Source organism: Alexandromys fortis, unplaced genomic scaffold (genome assembly GCF_014885135.2).
Source record: "Alexandromys fortis isolate MF-2015 unplaced genomic scaffold, M_Fortis_MF-2015_v1.1 scaffold_292, whole genome shotgun sequence".
Lineage (NCBI taxonomy): Eukaryota > Metazoa > Chordata > Mammalia > Rodentia > Cricetidae > Alexandromys > Alexandromys fortis.
In genome coordinates, this window is record NW_026068162.1 from 1,036,912 (window position 1) to 1,054,282 (window position 17,371).

The 17,371-nt window shown below is 48.5% G+C and overlaps 1 long non-coding RNA gene across 2 annotated transcripts; it reads left to right on the forward strand.

Annotated features, from left to right (window-relative positions):
- Positions 1-7,212: 7,212 nt before the first annotated feature.
- LOC126491879 (uncharacterized) lies at positions 7,213-16,060 on the forward strand. 2 transcript variants are annotated; one of them, XR_007589480.1, is made up of 4 exons: positions 7,213-7,586; positions 7,874-8,069; positions 11,427-11,538; positions 14,647-16,060. It is a non-coding gene; the product is annotated as an uncharacterized lncRNA (long non-coding RNA). The 2 variants fall into 2 exon arrangements; XR_007589479.1 differs by lacking the exon at positions 14,647-16,060 and having other exon boundaries at positions 11,427-13,279.
- Positions 16,061-17,371: the final 1,311 nt, after the last annotated feature.

The window sequence follows — 17,371 nt, forward strand, 5'->3', positions numbered from 1 at the left end:
GGTAAGTAGGGGACAACGCACTGATGCCTGCTTAGGTTTCTACTAGCTGCAGGCACTTTTGGCTTACAGCTGAGCCTCTCAAGTCACTGCATCTCTGTGTCCGTTCTCCCCCACCTTCCTCTTAGTCCTACTGTGGTGATAACTAAAACATTTCCGCACATCACAGGTCCTTAATTTAGTTACATCTGCTACATGGATGCCAAGAGATGGGGAGGCCAGGTCTTTGGGGATCACTATTCCGCATACTGCCCTGGTCACTGTCTTCATTGTCCTTCTCTTCCTCCTCCTCTCTTTCTTCATAAGACTTATTCATTTTTATTTTATGTACGTATGTTGTATGGCAGACTTTTCCTGCAGAGCTGCAACACACATAACTATCCCCCAGATAGAGAGCCTACCACGACCGACCAATGCACACACACCACTAATGTCAAACATGGTGAGCAATGAGTTTTATTGAGGTTATTTACAGGAATTTGGAGAAAGGTTGCTTACAGGAGCAGACACGACTCCAAAACAGTTGCATCACCAAACTCTACACCAGCACGGGTGACAGCGCACAAAAGCTGAAAACTCTGAGCACATGGCATCAGCCTGCAGGAAGCTCAGCAGGTTGAGCAGGGTCATTTCCAGATGGCTCAGCTGCACTAAATCTCTTCCAGGGAGCTCAGCTGGTGTCTCCTTTTTAGGCTGCTTGCCTGGTCTCTGTTTCTTTTAAGCAGCTAAGCTTTTCTGTCTTTTTGCAACCTAGTTTGTCTGAAAGTGATGCTGACAAATCTTTATTGGTTACTCTTGGGGGGGGGTGGGGCTAGTGAATCCGGTCAGTTTCAGGGACTCGCTGAAGCTATTTGAGTTGTTGACCTTCTGTATTAGGAGCTACCCTGTAAAACGGAATGCTTCGTTCTAGGAGGAAACTTCTACACAGCGATGTATTTCCCAGAATGTATGCATGTACACCATAAGCATGTCTGCTGTATGCAGACATCAGAAGATCTCTTGTAACTGGAGTTACAGGTGGCTGTGAGCCACCACGTGGGTGCTAAGAACCAAACCTGGGTTCTCTGCCAGAACAGTAAATGCTCTTAAATGTTGAGCCATCTACCCAATCCCACCTTGTCCCCCAGCTATTCTCTTCTAACAAAATTGCCCAGTGGATCATCACTGAGCTACCTGGCATGTTAAATCAGTTCGCCATGACTGGGTACCACACGCCAGCCCAACATGACTGAACACACAGCCCAACCATGAAGTCCACCCATCCTGAAGTCATCTTGCATGGACCTGGGCATTCCAGAGAGGCTGAGGTGTGTGCTTGCTTATTCAGCCACTAGGAGCTCCCTCAAGACCTCTGTTACCTCCACAAAAAGTAGGGCGCTACAGGCTAGGGTCCAGGACTGTAATAACTTTTCTTAGAATTGTATCTAAGGGCCAGGGAGATGGCTCATCCAGTGATAACACTTCTTGGTAAGCCTGATGACCTGAGTTTGCTTCCCACATGGTAGAAGGTAAGCACTCGCCCTCACAGGTTGTTCTCTAGCCTCCATGCGTACACAAACACGGAGAATAAATATGAGTAATAAAGAAAAATATTAATTTTTAAAACTAGTAAATATGAAGAAGGTATAAAATATAAATCATTCAGAGTTCTCCAGGGCCAGAAAAAAGTTGGTTCTTATTCTGTTGAGATAGCATCATAGTTTTGTGTGTCCCTGCGTGTGAATGTGTGTGCCTGAGTTTGTGAATATGTATGCATGTGTGTGAATGTATGTGCATGTGTGAATGAATGTGCATGCCTGAGTTTGTGAATGTGTGTTCACACGTGTGTGAATGTGTGTGCCTATGTATGTGTGAAAGTGTGTACGTGTGTGTGAATGTATATACATATATGTGCCTGTGTGTGTGAATGTATGTGCACATGTGCGTGAATGTGCTTGCCTGAGTTTGTGAATGTGTGTTCACATGTGTGTGAATTGTGTGTCTATGTATGTGTGAAAGTGTGTGCATGTGTGTGTGAATGTGTATACATATATGTGCCTGTGTGTGTGAATGTGTGTGCCTGTGTGTGTGAATGTGTGTGCCTGAGTTTGTGAATGTGTGACTGTGTGTGTGAATGTGTGTGCCTGTGTGTGTGAGCCTGTGTGTGTGAATGTGTGCACCTGTGTGTGGAATGTGTGCATGTGTGCTTGAGGAATTCACATCAAGATTTCTTCCTCAATGGTTTCTCTACCTTATTTTGAGAGACGATTTCTCTCACCGGACCTGGAAGCTTAACACTGTGACTGAACTAGCTGGGCTGTGAGCCCTCAGAGCCCTCCTGTCTCTGCCTCCCAGCCTGTTTGTTTGTCACTGGTTTATTTATAACATGTACGCTGAGGGTGTGGACTCAGGGCCTCAGGACTTTACTCACCGAGCCATTTCTGCAGCCCCAGAAGCAGAGTTGTAACAAAATAAAAGAGGCTGGCTAGGAAAACAAGGAAAGTGACAGGGATCTGGGCAGGAACAGAGCCCCTCACTCAGAGTCTGCTGAAGCCTCTGGCTAGCTGAACATCCAACGTTCCAGCCCAGCTAGCATTTGCTGTGAAGACTGCTGCCCTAGAGACGGCATTTCTTTTATAGAGCTGTGTTGATGTGATTGTTCAAATAATAATGTTAAATTAACAATGAACCATGCTTAAGATTAATGGCCTTCAGTGTGGCCTTGCTCCACCCCAATACTTTCTAGGAATCTCACACAAGACTAGTGTTTACAGTAAAAACATTCTAACTCCCCACACTCCTATGATCTAGGCTTTAACCTTATCAACAGTAATCCTGACCAGTGTATGCTAGGAACCGCCCTGTGGTCTCCTTTCAGCTGCTTAGCAACCCTTGGAGATAATTTCTTCAAAACTCATCAAAACCATAGATATGGCTATGGTGAAGACAAGGAAGTCAACCTGCGCTTAGTGTACTTAGGTGAATTATGCTTCCCTTGGGTGCCTCTCTTTCTATTAAGATGCCTTTAATAACCCCCAACTGTGTTTCATACTGGCCCTTCCGAAAATTCCTTTCTGCAGTAAAGTCAAGGATCCAGCCTTAGAGATAACTTTGAGGTAGTTTGGGGCTAGTTTTCTTGCCAGTATGTAAAGACATTTTCTCCATCTTTTTTGGCTTATTTTATATTTTAAATTTATATGTCCTTCTATGAATCCCAGGTTGTCCTGAAACTTATTCTATGTCAAGTAGTCTAACCTCAAACTTACAGCAATCCTACTGCCTCTGCCTTTGGAGTGCTGGGAGTGCCGAAATTCCAGATGTGCACCACCATGCCCTGTCTCCATCTTTTTAAGGCTCCGGAGCATCTTCCACAAGGATAAGCCACCAGTGAGTATTCTGTTGATGAATTCAGTTGAAACTACTGTGGTAGGGTAGTATAACCCTATTGGCTTGTTCACGTTGCTCCAGGAAGCTAAAAAGGTTCTGCATCCCGATAAGCTCTCTGCCGGCGCAGCAATCCAAATCAGACCAAATCAAAATGAATTAGAAAAGACCCAGGTTTAATGAGTAAAACACTCCTGGATGGGTTTTCAGCCCTCAAGAGAGGAGACAGGAGAGACTGGAAAACCCTGTCTGGTTTCTGGGGGGCAATTTAAATACCCTATTGGAGTGGTTTTGAGCATCTCTGGGGGAGGAGCCATTATTTGTTGGGCTTTCTGAAATGTAGCAGGGTTTGGAGAGAGGTGGGGGATGGGGCTCAGGGTGGAGATTCCACCAGAACATTCCAGACTCTTTGGGTATATGGATGCCAGGGTCCTTGAGTAGTGATACCACCAGAACAGATGCTTGAAGAGATTCTGTCTCCTCCTCACACCATCCCAGACCTATTCCAAAGAAGCCAAGCCTTGGGTGGAGGAAGTTGGGGCTTCCCTAGCTCCTCAGAACTGACAGACCTTTGCTCTCTGGGGCTGAGCTTCCTAGAGGTGTGGAACCCTATTGTCCGCCAGAGGGAGAGATTATGTATTTGCAGAGAAGCTTCCATGGCAAGCTCACAAACGTTTCTCCCAAGCCAGTTCAGACATCCGAGAACATGTATTGCCTCCCGCATCAGAAAAGCCCAGGGACTGCATGGAATTTGAGTGTAGTTGGATCCAAAGATTTTCTTGGCTCAGACTTCATTCTTGTATTAAAAATAGCTAAAGTAGTCAGAGTCATACAACTGGCCACACTATAGGGAAAAACCATCTGACCTGGGACTTCCACCGAGTTCCTGTGATACGTCATGAGAGCACAGATTAAGAGCAGGTGCCCACATCTAGATCAATGGCACCGGGGAGGCTGGAAAGTCCTGAGGGACTGGGTTCAAGCCCACCCAAGTCTGGAGCTGAGGAGTAGACAGCTTTCCCAAAGTTAGTGGAATTTTCCAAAGAAACCTGGCTTGTTGGGAAAGGGCAGGTAGGGACCTATGTGGGGTGGATAGGTATGTGGGCTCAAGGAGAACCAAGGAGAAGCTCTGGACCATGAAACTTGAATGCCCCAGGTGCTACATGGGCAGAGAGAACCTGAGCCCAGCCCTGTGAACACTGTCTCCCCAAAGCTCTATGAATATCAAAATATGATAATGTGTCTTTAGAATAAATTCCTGCACATGGAGTCATTGGGTCAAAGGGCTTACACATTGCCAGTTTGTAAGAGATATTGCTAAGTGTAACGTCTGGACGTGTCTTTTCTCTCCTGTTTTGTAAACGTTCTTCCTCGTTTTCATATTTTCATATTGCCCTCATAGGTCTGACCTGGCTTTTTGAAATCACAAGGGCTAGTATTTCTTCATGTACTCATCGGCCAGCCAATTGTAAATCTTGTAGGAGTCGTTCGCCCCGCCCTTTGTTCTCCTCGTGGTTGGTTTATTTATCTTTTCCCTTTCTTGTTGACTTGTGAAAACTCTTTGTAGCTCATGGATACAAACCATTTGTTTCATCTGCCATAGACATTTCTCCCAGCTTGTCCTTTGTGTTTTAATTTTGTAGAGACTTAGAGCTTTTGCTGCCTAAACTGGACTAACTTCATGCATTTAAATATGTCAGAGTTTCGTGGGTTCCTGCTTAGAAAGCTCTTATCTTTCCTGCTCTAAAATAAAAAGTAATATGAGCCAGGTGGTGGTGGTGTATGCCTTTAATCCCAGCACGTGAGGAGGCAGGAGAATCTCCGAGTTTGAGGTCACCCTGGTCTACAGGGTGAGTTTCAGGTTAGCCAAGGCTACACAGAAAACCTGTCTTGAAAAACCAGCAACAATTAAAAAGAATGATAATAATAGTGTACCCAATTTCCCCTGGTTTTGTTTGTGTTTTTATGGGTTTTTACATCTAAACACCGTCTCTATCTGAGAGGCACTGCACTGTAGTTGGAGGCTGAGATGACGGCTGGTGGGCAGGACAGGAGAACTTTCTGAATTGCCGAACCTCTGCGGCTTTCCCCCATCTAACTAGAGGGAGTGGGAGGAAAGCCAGTGTCTCTTCACGTTCAGAGATAGCCAGAAAAGGAACCCAGTGGGAACAGGATGCAGCCTTCTGATGTTGGTGTCCCAGAGAAAGAGACAGGCTGAGCCCTGCGACAAAGAAGAAAGGATGGTGGGGAAAGCCATCTTGTTTGAGGAAGAATCCTGAGAGGGATGTGGGGGAGTCCAGCCAAGGACCGGACACCGGGGAACATTGTTTCCCCCACCTAACAGGGTGGCTTCATTAGCATACATGTGTTCGATTCACAGGATTTCGAGCAACTACTCTGAGGCCAGAAAGGACCACCTTATCCTGGTCCAGTGATAGTGGACGTCAGCCATGACACCCAGACAGCAGAAGAATCAGCCTGCTGCAGAAGGCAGCAGGCCATCGGCTTACAAAGATGACCCTCAGATGTCAGACTTAACATCTTCTTCAGCTCTGAAGAAGTGATTCTGGACTCTAGAGAAGTGAGTGCATCTCAAGGCCACTAACCAAACCCCACAGCAGGGGCGGGCTGTGCAGGGCTCACAAAGCAGCTGGCCCTAGCTGCTTCAACCTACTCTCTCTCACACGTCCGTGCCCTAGAGCCACCAGAAGGTAGAGGCATGCACCTTGGAGTGGTAGGCACTCGACAAGAGCTACATGAATGCATGGGTCACGGGTCTGGGAAGCAGGGCTGTCCTTTTCATTCTAGCTGAGGACCACATAGACAGCCCCTGCCATCTGCTTCCTGGGAGTCTGCAGAGAGTCAAGAGGCCTTGAGAACAGGTTGGCTGAGAAATGGGCCACTACGGTGTCTCTCTCTGGCCCTTGATGGGTAACCTCTGGTGAACAGCAGTCCTACCCTCAGAAGCTCCAGCAATGACAAGCCCTGTGGTCACCCATTGCCTGGCCTTCCTGACCCCATTCCAGATGACTCACTGCAGTCTGGCTGATCCCAGCTTCCTGCAGCAGGCCAGCGGCGGGGTGGAGGGGGGCAGAGGGGAAGGGGTGTGTAGCACAGGAGGCAGAATCTGGTCCTGGATTCTGTCAGCAGAGAGAGGAACCTTCCTGTTTTCTGCTACTTTGAAGGGGCGATCAGGAAGTGGACTCTCTGGAGGTCAGAGTGGACTTCTCCATCCCTGACTCGACAGGGTCCTCACTACCTTCCACTCTGAGAACCGGGTCCTTCCAGCCCCTGCTCCCAATGCTGAGTCAAGGCCCACTTCACAACTGGCCTTATCATTCCCTATGATCTCTGCTGGGATCGGCTAGCTGGATTGCCTGTGCCTGCACTGCGTGTTACCATGTGCTGAAGAGTGTGGCTGAGTGTGATTGTGGTTGGGTATGGCGATGCCAGGCCAAGTGTGACTCCGAATCACCGTGTAATTGTGTGCAGCTGGGTCTGATTACGCACAGGAGAAATGGTTGATTGTACATGGTTCCATCTCGCTGTGTGATTTGTGAGATTGTATGCTACAGCCCGTGAATACTTGTCTGTGGTTATGTGTGTTCCAAGTGGCTGTGCGGCTGAGTACAGTATGTGATGGATGTGTCTATAAGTAGCCGTGTGTAGGTGGGTGGGGCTTCATGCCATCCCAAGGCCCGAAGAGATCACTGTCTGCAGTCTGTATGCTGTGGTAGGGAAGAGGAGGTAGAAGAGCATGCGTGTGTATGTGTGTGTGTGTGTGTGTGTGTGTGTGTGTGTGTGTGTGTGTGTGTGTGCTCTTCCCCTCGGTCACTGACCATTTTTAGAGTGTTTTCTTGGAAGTCAGGCTGTGCTTCGGAGGAATGCCAGCCCATCTGAGCTCTCACAGCAACTGGCCCCTGGGCTCACAATGTCTCTCATTATAGCCCTCATCCGGCCGGGCCCAGGCTGCATTCCAGCCCAGCAGAGACACACAGCACTTATCTCTCAGTCTGGCCACCTCTCTCTCTTCCCATACCTATTCTGGCTGCAGAAGAAACAGGCACCTCGTTTCCCCACTTCCCAACCCTGAAGACAGACTTTCCAAGAGCTGACCCCTAGCTCTTTCAGGGGTGACAAAACCCTTCCCCGCAATGGATTTGCGATGCCTTCTGGGTTTGCACGTTTAGATTCCTGACTTCGGGGCCGCCTTCCATGTTTGCACGGTAAGATTCCTGACTTTGGGGCTGTGGCACTGGAACCTTTATCCTCCACTTTTCTACCTCAGAGCTCGAAGTCTGGTCAACTCCCTCCTCTGTACAGGTGAGCCAGAGCCACAGCTCCATGTAACCCCCACCACTCCTTCCTAGAGCTAAGGGGTCCTCTGTTCCTCTGAGGAGACTCCTGGGACTGTGACCTTGCCCAGAAATGACAGGATTTACTTTCTGTTTTATTTTCTGAAGCCCTCAGCTGCCCAGGCATGCACGCCTCAAACTGCTTCTGTCCCTGCTAGGAGAGAATCTTTGCAGTCACTGTTGATGCTGGACACGTTGCGAGCGAGCATAGGGTGACCAGGCGGCTGCAGTACTTTGAGGAGCTGAAGGATGGGAAAGAAGAAACCCGGGGTCAGGAGTCCGAGTTCTCGGTGTGAAAGGCTGGACTGGAGCTGGGGCAGGCCTGTCCTGCCAACACCAGTGAACAGCAGACAGGTGAGGACTGTTAGAGAAAGGAGCTCCCAGACTAGCGGCCTCCCCACCCACCATTCCAGAGCTGCGTGAGTGGGGAAGGCTCATTCCCTCCCCCAGGCTTAAGTTCCATCACCTCAAAGACTGAAAAAAGATGGTCGAAGTGAAATCTATAAAGAGCTCAATGACTTCCACTTGCAACCTGAAGACAACTTTGGCTCCAAGTCCAAGTTCCTTCCCAGCCCAGCTCAGTCCACATCTCTGAAAGCATTAGCCTTTTCTTCCCCCTTCAACAGAGTCCATGAAGACACTACTTAGAAGGGATGGAGAAATAGCTGAGCAAGAATTGAAGAAAGCCTATTGGGGGAGGTGTGAGGGTAAACATGACCACCAGGGTTATGGAGCAGGGTCTTAGGCGCTGGAACCTTCCAGATTTCCCCACACCTCCCCCCGCCAGCCTTGTCATCTAAGATATGCTCTCCCCTCACCCCATGCCTACCCCCCCCCCACACACTGCCTTCCAACCTCCTCAGATTCCCGGGAGCTGCAGTCCTGGGCTTCATTAAACCGCCTGGCAAGCATTTTAGTTTAACACTCATGGACTAGCTGAACTATACCAGCGTCCTCCCCATGGGAAGGTCAAAAGAGAGGCTGGGAAAATGATCAAGATACCACTAGCCTCATCTTCCAGAAACAGTTTATAATAGCAAGAACATCTGTTGACCACCCTGGTCAGTGCCGTGTGACAAATCCCACTGACCCCAACATCCAGAAAAGTAGTAGAAAAGGCAGAGATAGGTTGGTGGACGTGATCAGGCATAGAGCGGGGCCTGAGGACCTGCTATCGGCCAGCATTTCAAAATAGGCCAAAGAAACGACAGCTGCTCCTCATTGTCTTCTGTGTCATTCCTGTGCTAGGTGCAAGGGCATCCTTCATCTCACACCTAGGCCCCTAAGAGTCCCATGGAACAAAGGTCGGATCGCTAAGAGACAGGTTAAAGGTACTTTCCATTATCTTGCCTTCCTGTGGCCGCTCCCCCTCTGTGCGGCAGAACCCTTGTCTCAGTCATAGCTGTAAGGAAAAGGTGGGATAGCCACTGCCGTCACTATATTATCAAAGTCCTAGCCTTGCTAGCGGCCAGAGATCCACTCTGAAGACATCAACATCAGGGATCTAAGAAAGGCTTATAGAGAAGTCCTCCTGGAAAGGAACCGTTGGGAGTTAGGAACCGCTGTTGGCTAGCAAGACTAGCCACAGTTCCATAGCCAGAAGGAATGCTCCTGATCCTGCAGGCGGGTCCATCTCCATTTGAACCCCAGATTAAGATGCACCCTGGACTTGATTCCACCTTGATTACACCCAGCTAAGAGCATCCTGTTAAGTCATGTCTGGACTCCTGGTCCATAGAAACCATGGGACAAATATATGCTGTTCCTAGTCCCCAATTTTATGAGCATTCACTGTAAAACAATAGGACATGGATATCATTCTAATATCTGTCTTATCAGATGAGAACCCTAAAGCTCGGAGACTTTGGTAAGAGTCCCGCCCTTAATTTGAGGTTCAGCAGAGATCAGAGTCCGCCCTGGGCTTACATATGTTGATGTGCTTGGCAGACAAATAGACCTTTGTTTTTCAGCAGTCACTTAGATAAGCCTGCATGGTCATTGATTAACATCTTCCCAACAAGTGATGCTTAGCATTAGTGTGCCCAGTCAAGGAGAAATAATGGCAAACTACGTAGACACACGCCAGGGTCTAGATGGCAAAGAGCTCAGTGGAGAGTGTGGACAATGGGCAGGGTACTTATGATGAAGCTTGTAAAATACAAGTGGATGGGATGAAGTGGAAGCATCCTTGGCCCGGGACCAGGGACAGACCCCCTAGGTAAGTGATACCCAGTTCTTTGGAAGGTGGGCCTGCTAGGGAGCCAGCCCCTCTACATTTTTTATAAGTGAGTAGGTAAATGAATAAGTTTTACTGGTCAAAGATCCCCAGAGAAAAGGAATCTCCCTGCAAACTGAGATCACCCTGCTTCTAAGATGCATGGTCCAAGGATCCCAGACCCCTGTGACTAACTAGTGATGCTCAAAGACATTAGGGTTCACTGAATAACACTTCTGCGTGCATCACAGGTGGCTACAGTTGTCATGAGCCTGTGCAGCTGGGCTCTTATTCTCCAGACATCTGGGGGGGGGGCAACAGGTGGAGGGAAGTATGAGGGAAAGTGGGGGATGAATCAGGGGCTGATGAACAGAGCCAGGGCAAAGGGCAGGCATTAGAGGTGACCTCCATGTGCCAAGTTTCGGCCTATGGTGATTCAGCAGCTCCAGAGGTCTTTGCCAATGAGCTGGCTGGCTAGTATGGACCAGGCAAGTTCCTACCAGGAAGCAGACAGCACACGCAAATTGGCCAGTGAAAGAACATTCCATAAAGAGACTATTGTTAGAGGTCTTGGCGGATATACAAAAGATCGGAAGAACCTTGACCAAGATCAGCAACCCATCCCACTGTCTTACCAAGCAACAGAGGATATCAGACAGCAGGGAGCTTGAAATGAGCAGACCGAGCACCGGACAGGACTGTGCCTCCACTAGGGCAGACAGCCAGGTTGTGGCACCCTGAAGGAGGTGTCCTGTGTCCTGCCCTTGCCCGGCTTTCTGCCTCCAACAGGCTGAGTGTACCCATGGGTCAGAAGGCACCTGCTGGCACAGCCCCCTCAGGGCAGCCTTCTGTGGAAAGGAGCAGAGCAAAGTTGGAGGCAGATTGTGGCGAAGTATTTGTCCAGCACTACAAGAAGAAAAAAAAAATTCTTTTCTTTTTGGGATGTTCTTTTCATGCTCCAGATCAGAGGTTCTCAACCTGTGGGTCTCAACCCCTTTAGCAAACCTTTATCTCCAAAAATATTTACATTACTATTCAGAGTAATAGTGAAATTATAGTTTCGAAACAGCAACAATAATAATTTTATGGTTGGGGGTCACCACAACATAGGAAGGTTGAGAACCACTGCTCTAGATGGTGAGCACCAGTGCACACGACCCTGTTGTAGGAGCCCATGAACAGTCACTTGGGATTAAGACAGATTTCCTAACAAATTCTAAAATGACCTTGAACATCTCTCGGCCACTTTGAACTGTATTGTTATGTGAAGAGGCATTCTCAGTATTGACAAAATATTGGTCAACTCTGAAAAACATTCAAGATGCCTCATGTCCTGAAAGGTCAAATATTAAGTCAAGATTTACATTTTTAATGTAAAAAACCAAACAGATACATATACAGCTAATATGGAAATTTTCTTTTTTATCTTCAGTAAGTGGTAAAATTGTATGTATACAAAATTATTTTAAACTAAATGTATTTGTGGTTTATTGCAGAAAAAGAAGAAAGAGGAAGAGGGACCCACTTTTAACTTTGTTCTCGGTTAAGGATGCCGGACAACCCACCCAACTTTCTCAGGCCTCAGTTTCCTTCTCCGTTAAAGGAATGGTGAGTGTCCTTGAGTTTTTGCTTTCCACATTTGAAATGAGTTCATGTACTTAAGCATCCCAGATGGACCTTGGAATGCATAGGGCTGAGAGCGAGCATTTGCTAAGAGCATCAGGAAAGCAAGATCTGGACCACTGAGAAGCCAGATGCCTGCCACAGAAGCTAAGCAAGAGAACCAACCACGTACGAATGACAGCCTGGCTCAGATACCTCAGCATCTTTAGCAAGACTGGTACCAGAGGTCCTCTCTCCACATGTGTGCCCAGGCCTGAAGCTACAGAAGAAGGGTGCATCGTCTCCTGGTCCCTCAGAGAACAGCCTGATGCCCAGAAACCCAGGGCTGGCCCTTAGGGGAGGTGTGAATTGGATGAAGGAATGGAGACCAGCGTGGGTTCAGCTATAAAGACCTTTGGCAGCACAGAGCCCCTCTTGACTTCCCACACTCCTGCATCTTAGACTCGAGCATGTATAAATAAGGAGCTCACGGCCCTATGAGTACCTGAGGCTGCTGGACAGCGGATTATTAGAAAGTCACAGCCTGCCCCGAATAACCTACGGGTCTCCAATGCAGAGGTTTAACACCCTCAGAGTCTCATCAGACCTGACCCACCTCTAATCTTCCAGTGCCCAGAACAAAGGCCCCTCTGTGAGACGTGAGACCCACAGGCCTCTTCTCTTTGCTGCTTATCGCCCACATCAGAGTTCACAGGAAGAGGGTTTCAAAACCTCAGAGTCAGAACTGCACTGTGGTAGCGGTTTTTTGTTGTTTTTTTTTTTAAGAGAAAGGAAACCAGAAGGGAGGGAAGAGGTGTAAGGTGCAGCAGATTAAGGCCCTAGCTATGGAGGGAAGGGCTTGCCCAAACGGTGCAAGCGCTAGAGGAACTTGCCCAGGTGCAGACAGGTCAAGGGATGTGTGTGTGTACTGGGGAGCTGCTCTCCGTGTTTTGAAAGGCTCCGGCGTGGAGGGCCATGGGTTACCCAAAGGTATTTGATAAGAGTAACTAGTACCCCGCCCTTATCTGGTGTCCTCTCTGCCTAGAGAAACTGAGAGCACTTGAAGCCAATGCGGTCCAGCCTCCTTGTCCCTGTACTGGTCAGGTACAGAGCCCTGGTCTCATTTCTGAACCTTGCCACAGCGCTATGCGACCTCTGAGCAGGGGTCTTGTATGGACCCTACCCATCTCGGCTCTTTGCATTCTAGAGCTGATGGGAAACTTTCCATTTCCCTGTCTCCAACAAGGCCGTGATGAAATGTTTCGAGTGACTTGCAAGATGATTATCTACCACATCTGCTGTGGGGGTGGACTTGAGGGTGTTTGTTTTACCGTCTGTATTTTCCGTTGATTGCCTCTGTATTTGTTTAATCTTGCTATGTTGAGTGAATCCTTCTTTTTAAACGCCTTTTGGAAGTTGTGGGGTATCTCAAATGCTCAGAAAATGACAGGAAATATGATTACCTGCTGTCTAGCTCTTTCAATTCCTCCTCCCCCTCTTCTTCTCCCTCTCCGTCCCCCACTTCTCATTTGTTTCATTTGAAAATCTCATGTGTTTCAGGCTCGCCTCAATCTTAATAAATGATGCTGTCTTGCTTTCTTAATAAAACTAGGGTTGCTCTAAAATACTGTTCTTCAACTTGACATTTTCTTGCAGTTTGTCGGCATTTTTTGACATCTCTCCATTTGAATATTAGTAAATGTGCAACAGTCTCCTAAACATCTGCCTGGGGTTCCATTTTATTTGCTGTCTCCATGGGCAGGCACCTAGGTGGTTTCCAGTCAGTGTGCTATTCCAAACGAGCCTGCAGAGCACTTTTTCCATGCCCTTTTGTTTGCTCGTGGGGATTCTGCTTGCTGTAGGACACATACCCAGAAGTGGAGCTTCTGGAGAAAAGTAGACTGAACATTTGCCATCTTGAAAGAATTGCCAGTTTTGCCTTCTAAAAATGACCAACTTGGACACCTATCTAGAGCACAGGGGAGTTTTATTCTCCCCGCACCTTCAAGATCTTGTTCCATTGCTGGCCTTTGGTTTGTCTTCTGTGAACTGTATGCCCCTACTCTTTCCCCCAGAATCTTACATTTTCCTTTGTCTTTTGGCTTTTTTTTTTTTTAACGTTTGAATCTTTGATCCATTGAGAATCAATTCTAGATGCTGAGGGGCCAGGTATTCTTTTCAACAAACACATATTAATGTGCCCTGCTCTGAAAATAAATCTGTCACCGAAGTGATTAATTTGAAGAGCTCTTAAGAAGGGAACTGGTAAAGTCTGAGTCACCAGGGAAGCTTGCTGAGGGGTAGAAGAATGAATCAGGGCTGAGGCATCAGGCAGATTATGTCTGCTCTGATAGATTATGATGCTGTAGCTGGAGAAAGCCTGGCCAGGGCCAAGTTCAAAGGCAGCACAGCAAATGGGAAGTAGTGGCTTCTTCTGAGCACATGACTTGTCCAGAATATGGAAATAATAACAGTTCCATTTACTACACAGCTGCTAGAAGAGCACGGATAATGGCCACATCTGTTCACCAGCAGAAAATGTGTTGAGCAAGGCTGGCGATGTGTAACAGATAAGGTGGTTAGTACATGAGGCATATGATACATTAGTGGAGACGCTAAGGAGAAGGAAACGGAAGTTGGGAGGAAATAGAGGAGGGCAGTCAGTTTTACGTAGGGCGTTTATCTGAGTAGGATGAATCAAGATTCCCAGAGGACTCTGGGGGTTCTACATTCTAGAATAGCGCCCCTTTAGAAAAAGAATATTTTAAAAAATCATATACTTGCAAATTTTATGAAGAGGTGTTACAGTCTGAAGAAACCTCCATTAGAAGGGACCGGTGTCAGCTGGTGCCTTCCAGCACAGGCTCCAGGGTCCCTTTGTGAGCAAGGGCGTTCTGGGAAGTAGACAGTAGGCGTGTGTCAGTAAGAACCGATTTGTGTGATGTAGAGCAAGACGCCACAATGCCAACCCTCAGTTTCCTGATTTGTAAGCGAGAACAATATCACATCCTTAGGTTTTTAAGGTGTGAATAAAGACGTAGAAGTAACATGTGTGACTGACTCTTAGGAATAAATGATATCTGTTTTTAAACATTTTATTCCTATCCCACACAGATAGAGAGCCACAAGCCTCAACTTCAAGATCAGAAAGGACTAGATCCAAAGGGAATGACAGGCAAGCCCCACATGGCCGTAACTGCTGGCCTTAGCGGCGCCAGATAGATACACAGTCTTTGGCTTTTGACCTGTGTATCTGCGTCCATGACCCTCATGTGCTCTTCTCCAAAGCACAGCCTTGTGGAGACCAAAAATCCCTGCAAGATGCAACTGCTTCTCTGCACCGATGCTTCAATGCAACCAGCAAGAACAGCAGAGGTTGCAGGCTCCAGCAGGCCTGGATTCAATTTCTGCTCTGCTGGTGACAGCCTGGGACTGCAACCAAGGACCCCCCGCTGTTGGAGCTGCTGTTACTTCACTTGCAGCCCGACAGATCAATAACCTGATTAGTGTTGCCCAAGGGGACTCTGAAGGTGCAATCAGGTAGCTTGCAGGGTGCTTCAGAGCAGGAGGAAGTCAACACACACTCCAGAGGCTTCCAGGAAAAAAAAAGGAAACAATGTTTTGAGAACCTTGAGGACTGGATGACTCTAAAAGCCTTGGCTGGGTGGCTATTGGGAAAAATCCTCGCAGGCATCTAACAAAGCGAGTGTGGCCGGTGGTGGCTGCCGGTGACGTCCAATGGCCTAAAGTAAATAAACCAGTAATCAGAGGGTGCTCTCGGTTGGCTGCTGCGGGCTTGCTTGCCCACGAGTCATAATAATTTGTTGGGATAATACATCGGCCGTTAGCCCTCAAAGTCCTGTTACTAAGAGGTTAGGAGGCAGATGATCTTTCCAAAAAGAAAAACCACTACAGGATGTTCCAGATCGGAGCCACAGCAGCGGCCCAAACAGAATGGACTTGTGTTGTTGATAAACTCTATGAAAGAGTTTGGGAATGGAGTAACTGGGAAGTAGCCCAACTGTACACATCACAGCCTCGCCAGTAGAATATAATAAAATCAGCTTGGCGATAGGATGGTATAATCCCTTCATCATTTCAAAGGTTCTTAAATTAACCAAGGTGTGTCCTTCGGAGGTCCATTGTTTTGTGTGTATTTATGACCATCTTGAGGCCATATTTGGTTTCGGGAGTGACTAAGTCTACCAAGCTGTAACCACCCTTGCTTGGCCCTGGGCCTGTTTGTGATAAGTAAGTGACTTCACGCAGCCATTCCCAGCCACCTCCGTTATTGCTTCGTTACTGGGGCAACAGGAACCAGTCAACCAGCAGAATCCAGGTTAGAGCAGAACAGAAGGAAGTTGGCAAACAGGACACTTGCCGGGGCCGGCAGTCACGTGACGCCAGCCTACCACACTTGCGCAGGCGGTTTTCCTGGGAAGACACAGCCATTCCGCTGCTTTCGGCCTCACCAAAGGAAGCCTTTTAGGTCGCCCCTAAGTGGTCTCAGTCACGCGGACTGACTAGAGGAAAGGAGCTGTCCCCTCTTCTACGCTGGCCCCTCTCTTGAATTGGCACCCCAGCAGCACGATGCCAGCCTTGGACTTGCTGAGTTCTCCCAGCCTCCGCAGCACCCCGCTGTCTGCCACCGTGCTCTGCTAGCCTTCCGGCCAGGTCCCTGGCTGCAGGGACCACATGTGCCATTTCCATCTTGTAGGTGACAGAGAACACTCACAGTCCGCTCTCTTTTTTCAGAGGTGGGGCCCAGAGCTGGGGAGAGAGACCAGAGTCTAAGTCACCCGACAGTAAGTCAGGAGACCGGCTCATGTCACCTCGCCTTAGGTCCCAGTCTTGGCTGTTTGAGAGCGCCAAGCACCTTGTGATATGTGACACTGAACACTCAGATGTTGCAATGCTTCCTAGGCAGGGGTCAGAGTTTCCAGAGACGGACCCTGATGACCTTCAGTCACTGTGTGAGATGCGGAGGAGGGGGCAAGGCTGTGGGAACGCTATCTATCCGCCTACCCTTTTCCCAGGGTAGGGGCAGGAGGGCACATGCCAAGCGGGCTTAGAATTTATCTGGCCCGGGGACTGGACAGAGTATTTCACCTGCTGTGCGGTTTCTTACTTCCCTTTTGGGACCGTTGGGAGGAATGCTTGACATTAGTTATAGTGGTTAGGAGGGTGTGTGGGGAACACTCAACAAACGCCAGCAGCCATGGCCAGCCCAGCCATGGGACGGTCATTCTTACCCCTCCATCCTCATCTGGATCTGCTAAGTGGTCTACATGTGTGCAGAAGGCTGGAGCTACCGCAGGGGCATTATAACCCTGGTGGTGTCGGGACGGTGCCATGCATGAGGCGCTTCTGGTAACAGAGACATTTCCCAAGGTTCCTGAGCCCTAGTTTTCAGAAGCAGGTCTGGAAGAACGAAGAAGCTGCTTTGTGGCTTTCTGTGCTTGGCCAAACACATGTGCATCCAAGCGGCTGGCCAAGGCTGGAATTCCCCACGAGCAGCCTGCCCAGGCTCACTCCTCGGGCCCAGGCCTGCAAGTCTTAAATTAGGCTGCCAGCTTCTCCCCCAGTCACTGTCACCAATTCCTCCTCCGGGCCCCTCCCACATGTCTCAACTCTTGCCACTGAGGGTCTTAAAACCTCAGCCCAGAGGACACTTCTAAAGGGGGGGGGAGGGGGGCTACTGGGAAGGGAGGGTGGGGCTGAAGGCCGGGTGGTCATTAATTCTTCCAAGGCCAATTGGCTCCTGCCTCCAACATAGTGGCTCCACTCATTCCGGGGCCAGGACACTGTTTCTGCAGAGTCATCCTTTCTTGTCCAGAGG